Genomic DNA, 7,063 nt, shown 5'->3' on the forward strand with positions numbered 1-7,063 from the left:
CTCCGGCAGCCTCTTCCCTCCAGAGCCGTTTCCTCTGCCTGGCAGAATCCTGGATGTTGAAGTACTCAGGGGATTCATCTACCTAGAGTTGCAGGCACACATATGGTTCATTGGTACCCACACGATGTTCTGAGCGCACCCTGTCTAAGGTAACAAGAACCTGCTGGCTCATGGGAAACCTCTCACATGGAGAATGAAGCCGATTCTATGACTTGAAGTTTGGGAGAGTGTTTGCTGAACGGAATAGTTGACTTCTGTTTAAAATGCAAATACCTGGCCGGGCGTGGTGGCTCACACCTGTAATCCCAGCACTTTGGGAGGCTGAGGCGGGCAAATCATGAGGTCAGGAGATCGAGACTATCCTGGCTAACACGGAGAAACCCTGTCTCTACTAAAAATACAAAAAAATAGCCGGGCGTGGTGGTGGGCGCCTGTAGTCCCAGCTACTTGGGAGGCTGAGGCAGGAGAATGGCGTGAACCCAGGAGGTGGAGCTTGCAGTGAGCCGAGATCGTACCACTGCACTCCAGCCTGGGTGACAGAGCGAGACATCATCTCAAAAAAAAAAAAAAAAAAAAAAAATGCAAATACCTTTAGGAGAGACAACATATGCAGCTAAAATTCACCCAACAAGAGTACAAAGAGCAACTCTTGTAAAGCTGTGAGCCACATGGCTCAGTTTCACAATCGGGTCATAGTCAAAGAAACACAGTTCACCAACAAGAGTAATTCCAGTTTGTCAGTTTCTCATAAACAGACACATCACCTGACCTAATAACTGCACTCAGGTATTTATGCAAGAAAAATGAAAACGTATGTCCACACGAAGATTTTTACATGAATGTTCATAGCAACCCTATTCAAAACAACCCCAAACTGGAAACGACCCCAGCATCCATCAACTAGTAAATGCATAAACAAATTGCGGTGTGCCTGGTATATTACTCAGCAATAAACAGGAGCAAAGATGGATGCGTGCAGCAACATGGATGACTCTCAAGTGAAAGAAGCCAGACACAAAAGGCTAATCACTGTATGGTTACATGTATGTGACATTCTGAAAAAGGACAAAACCATAGGGACAGAAATTAAATTGAGACAGGTTGAATTATCTTTTTTTTTTTTTTTTTTTTTTTGTTGAGACGGAGTCTCTTTCTGTCGCCCAGGCTGGAGTGCAGTGGCACGATCTCAGCTCACTGCAACCTCTGCCTCCTGGGTTCACGCCATTCTCCTGCCTCAGCCTCCTGAGTAGCTGGGACTACAGGCGCCCGCCACCGCGCCCGGCTAATTATTTTGTATTTTTTTAGTAGAGACGGGGTTTCACCATGTTAGCCAGTATGGTCTCGATCTCCTGACCTCATGATCCGCCCGTCTCGGCCTCCCAAAGTGCTGGGATTACAGGCGTGAGTCACCACTCCCAGCCTGAATTATCTTTGATGCAAATCAGTGGTTGCCAGGAGCAGGGGCTGGAAAAGGAACTACAACCTATGAAATCTCTGTATAGGTTAATGGCATAACTTTGATATGTGACTGGCTTTGTGGCTTGCTCCTCTGTATCTCTCTGTGTTTACATCTGTGAGTGTATATAAAGATGAATACTGCAGGTTTGTTTTTTACTGGCTCGAGTAGAGAGAGGGTACCCTGGACACCTCTACACCCAGCTCTCTGTCCTCTCTTTATTGTTTGATCTCGGGTAAGGATGGATTCTTCAACACCGTTACAGGAAACGGCAAACATCCTTCTAAGTAAAAGGGCATAGGGGAATTTTCAAGGTAATGGAAATGTTCTGTATCTTGACTGTGACGGTGGTTACATGGCTGTGGGCGGTCATCAAAATTCACTAAACTGTACACCTCCAAAAGTGAATTGTACTGCATGTAAATTACACCTTGATAGACCTGACTTGGAAAAAAAAGCCCTCATGTTCCTTGCTTGTTTTTCTCACTCTGTGAAGTGGATATGCAGTCTTTAGCCACACTTCTTTAAAATCCCTTTTGTCTCCCACACGCTGCTTTTGTCGCCTCTCATTGTGTCCCTGCAATAAAGGAAACTCCTCCCGAGGTGGGGTCCACTCTCCCCATGCTCTCTGCCCTTCCCCAACCCCTGCAGTTCTGTGTCTCCCAATCGTGCATCATAGAAACCCCAAAGACAACATCTGGGTGGGAAGGCTGGAAGTGTTTTTTTTTTTTTTAAGAACATGCTATCGTTCTTGCTTTTATTATTTTTAATTGACACATAATTGTGCATATTTATTCAGCACAGTGTGATATTTCAATACATGTATATGATGCATAATCATCAAATAGGGATAATTAGCATATACATCACCTCAAACATTTATCATTTCTTTGTGTTTGAAACATGCAAAATCTGCCTTTCTAATTGGAAATATACAATCAGTTGTTATAGTTGCTCTACAGTGCTGTAGAATACTAGAACTTATTCCTCCTATCTGGATGCACTTTTGTATCTGTTAACCAACCTCTGGCTGTCCTCCCATCCTACTCTCCCCTGACTCTAGTAACCATTATTCTACTCTCTCCTCCTACGAGATCAACTTTTTCAGCTAACACATAGGAGTAAGAACATGCAGTATTTATCTTTCTGTGCCTGGCTTATTTCACTTAACATCATGTCCTCCAAATTCATTCACGTTACCAGGAATGACAAAATTTCATTCTTTTTGATGGCTGGATAATATTCCATTGTTCATATATACTACCTTTTCTATTGAGGAACACTTAGTTTGATTTCGTATCTTGGCTCTTGTGAATAGTGCTGCAATAAACATGAGTGTACAGATAGACTGACAAACTGATTTCGTTTCCTTTGGATATTCACCAAGTAATAGGACTTCTGGATCATATGGCAATTCCATTTTTGTTTTTTGAGGAACCTCCATAATGATTCCATAATGGCTATACGAATTTACCTTCCCACCCAACGGTATATAAAGAGTTCCTCTTTCAGCCGGGCACGGTGGCTCACGCCTGTAATCCCAGCACTTTGGGAGGCTGAGGCAGGCGGATCACAAGGTCAGGAGATCGAGACCATCCTGGCTAACACGGTGAAACTCTGTCTCTATAAAAATACAAAAAATTAGCCGGGCGTGGTGGCAGGCGCCTGTAGTCCCAGCTACTGGGGAGGCTGAGGCAGGAGAATGACGTGAACCCAGGAGGCGGAGCTTGCAGTGAGCCGAGATTGCGCCACTGCACTCCAGCCTGGGGACAGAGCGAGTTCCTCTTTCTCTGTCTCCTTGCCAGTATTTGTTAATTTTGTCTTTTTAGTAACAGCCATTTTAATGCGGGTGAGATTGTACCTCATTATGGTTTTGATTTGCATTTCCTGATGATTAATGATGTGAAGCATTTTTCTCATATGCCCATTGGCCATGCATATGTCTTCTTTTGAAAAATGTCTATTCAGATTATTTGCCCATTTTAAAATTAGGTTATTTGGCTTTGTTGTTATTGTTTTGCTGTTGGATTGTTTGCCTTGCTTATATATTCTGCTCTCAAACTCTTGGCCTCAGGCCATCCTCCCTTGGCTTCCCAAAGCACTGATACAGGTGTGAGCCACTGCACCCAGCTTTTGTGTATCCTGTTTATTAATTCCTTATCAGATGAATAGTTGCAAATATTTTCTCCCATTCTGTAGGTTGTCTCTTCACTCTGTTGATTGCTTGTTTTAAGCGCTGAAGCTTTTTAGCTTGGGGTAATCCCATTTATCTGTTTTTACTTTTGTTGCCAGTGCCAATAAACCTTTAGCCCCAAGCAATGTCCTCCTGAAGTGTTCCCCCCAATGTTTTCTTCTAGTAGTTTTATAGTTTCAGGTCCTGCATTTAAGTCTTTAATCCATTCTGATTTGAACTTTTCTATATGGTGACCGATAAAAGTCTAGTTTCATTTTTCTGTGTATGTATATCCAGTTTTTCCAGCAGCATTCGTTGAAAAGACTGTTTTTTCACTACTGAATGTTCTTGGTGCCTTCGTTGAAAATCAGCTGGCTGGTCTCAGTGGAGACTCTGCTCTGGGAGGGAGAAAGAGGTGGGAACTGGTGCGAGCCGCGAAGGTGCACGGTAGGCAACTGCAACGGTGCTGCCGTGCAAACCGTAAACAGGTATCTGCTGCTCATGATCCAGGAGCACCTAGAGTTGCGCCTGCTAAACCCTGAATTGTAATTGTCTGATGTTGAAGCTTGAATGCCTCAGGAAATAAAGTCTTTGCTTTCGTTTTTTGGAGGTCAGTTTGCCAGCAGTCAAGAAACCTGGAAAGTCACCATTTTAAATTCTTAGCATTCCCTCTGAAGATATTGCAAGAAATTTAATGAAATGGACAGTCTATGTGTGACCTATGGGATCATGGACAATCTCCCGAGGAGCTGTACAGTTCTCTTAAAAATTACCCTGTGGAAAAGATGGTTCCATTTCTACATTCAGACTCTATGTATAAAATAAAGATTCACACTTTTAATAAAACATTGACACAAGAAGGGAAAAATCAAGCGAACAGATGCACTTGAATGTCTGCCATTTGAAGAAAAAGTGAACTTAAAGAAACCACAACATACATTATTATGGTTTGGACCGAAACTGCCTTCCTGAGAAGCCACATGATATTTATTTTGGTAGATGGATTTCAGATGGACGGAGAGCGCTTATTGAGTCATACAGTGTCAAAAAGAGGCACTTTGTTGGAAATACAAGTATGGATGCTGGTTTGTCATTCATCATGGTTAACCATGGAAAGTGAAAGAAAATGATACTGTCTTTGATCCATTTGTTTTTTTGTTTTTTTTTTTTTTTTGAGACGGAGTCTCGCTCTGTCGCCCAGGCTGGAGTGCAGTGGCACGATCTCAGCTCACTGCAAGCTCCCGCCTCCCAGGTTCACGCCATTCTCCTGCCTCAGCCTCCCGAGTAGCTGGGATTACAGGTGCCCGCCACCTCGCCTGGCTAGTTTTTTGTATTTTTTATTTTTTTTATTTTTTTTTATTTTTATTTTATTTTTTTTTTTTTTTGAGACGGAGTCTCGCTCTGTCGCCCAGGCTGGAGTGCAGTGGCGCGATCTCGGCTCACTGCAAGCTCCGCCTCCCGGGTTCACGCCATTCTCCCGCCTCAGCCTCCGAGTAGCTGGGACTACAGGCGCCCGCCACCACGCCCGGCTAGTTTTTTGTATTTTTAGTAGAGACGAGGTTTCACCATGTTAGCCAGGATGGTCTCGATCTCCTGACCTCGTGATCCACCCGCCTCGGCCTCCCAAAGTGCTGGGATTACAGGCTTGAGCCACCGCGCCCGGCCAGTTTTTTGTATTTTTTAGTGGAGACGGGGTTTCACCATGTTAGCCAGGATGGTCTCGATCTCCTGATCTCGTGATCCGCCCGTCTCGGCCTCCCAAAGTGCTGGGATTACAGGCTGAGCCACCGCGCCCGGCCTGATCCATTTGCTGAAACAGCAGTGGACTGTAAGTTGGGTCTTCTCAAAACTCACTCCAACCAAATGGATAAGGTTCTGTCTGAGAAAGCAAAGGAAAGCTTTTCTATTCTTCTTGACAACTAGTTCTTCTAGATGACCTCCTGATAACATCTGCTCATTTTGGTGCATATGTTTATGGGACAGACATAGACCACAACACAGTTCAAGGCTTGGGAACGGCCAGTAGGAAAAAACAGCTATGGAGAGGACCCGATGAAAATATTAGGGCCAATCTTTGTCAATATGGTTTAGAGAAGTATTACCATGATGTCCTGGTTTCAGATGCATCTAAATCTTTCTGGAGAAAGGGTACACATTTTGATGTAATCATTACTGATCCTCCGTATGGTATCAGAGAATCTGCGAGAAGAACAGGTTCACCAAAGGAAATACCAACAGAGATTAGAAAAACATCCAGAAAGCTACATTCCTGTTTCCTTGGGTTATCATCCAAGTGATACGTTTCTTGACTTGTTAAAACTTCTCAGCTGAGACCCTTGTGTTAGGTGGAATACTAGTCTATTGGTTACTAGTGTATACACCTGAATACACTGAAGAGATCGTGCCCTGGCATCCTTGCCTGAAACTCGTTAGCAACTGCGAGCAGAAATTTTCCAGTCACACATCAAGGCGTTTGATCACAATGGAAATGGTGAAGAAATTTGAGAACCAGGACAGTCTATGTGTGAACTATGGGATCATGGACAATCTCCCAAGGAGCTGTACAGTTCTCTTAGAAATTACCCTGTGGAGAATACCATTTTCTTCAAATGGTATTCACATCTGCAAAGTGATCATTTTTTGCCATACCAAGGTCACAATTCCTTCTGTGAGAAATATTTTAGTGGGGTAACAGAAAAAATTGCCAAGGAAGAACAATCCAGCCAGGAATGAAAATTAAGATTTTGACAATGAAGAAAGGATGAGAATTTGATAGAAAAGATGTCTGGGTGTGAACTTTCATGTATGATCCGAACAATATGTACTGTTTTAAAATATTTTGCATAAAAAAGGTACAAAGTAAATTGAGCGATGCTTTTAAAGTTATCTTTGTTTCATAGACTTTTTTGTTGTATGTGTTACTTTTTTGTTTTTTTTGAGATGGAGTCTCGCTGTGTCACCCAGGCTGGCATGCAATGGCGTGATCTCGGCTCACTGCAATCTCTGCCTCCTGGGTTCAAGTGATTCTCCTGCCTCAGCCTCCCGAGTAGCTGGGATTACAGGTGCATGCCACCATGCCCAGCTAATTTTTGTATTTTTAGTAGAGACGGGGTTTCCCCATGTTGGTCAAGCTGGTCTCAAACTCCTGACCTCATGATCCGCCTGCCTTGGCTTCCCAAAGTGCTAGGATTACAGGTGTGAGCCACCGTGCCTGGCCATGTTACAGGTGTGAGCCACTGTGCCCAGCCATTAAATAAGATCCAATCTTTTGGATATGATTTAATTTATATTTGTACTTTCAAGTGTTAAAGGAGATTGACTCAAAACAGTATTTTTAAACAATCTACAAAGGGAATTAATATTGTTGACTTTTAAAACATATCTGCTGGATATACTATAAGCAATTAATAGTAGTTAAGAATTTGTTCATTAAG

The 7,063-nt window shown here is 43.1% G+C and overlaps 1 pseudogene; it reads left to right on the forward strand.

Annotated features, from left to right (window-relative positions):
• The first annotated feature begins 3,203 nt into the window (after nucleotides 1–3,203).
• LOC101001795 lies at nucleotides 3,204–6,599 on the forward strand (annotated as a pseudogene).
• Nucleotides 6,600–7,063: the final 464 nt, after the last annotated feature.

This window comes from Papio anubis, chromosome 16, assembly GCF_008728515.1.
Source record: "Papio anubis isolate 15944 chromosome 16, Panubis1.0, whole genome shotgun sequence".
NCBI lineage: Eukaryota > Metazoa > Chordata > Mammalia > Primates > Cercopithecidae > Papio > Papio anubis.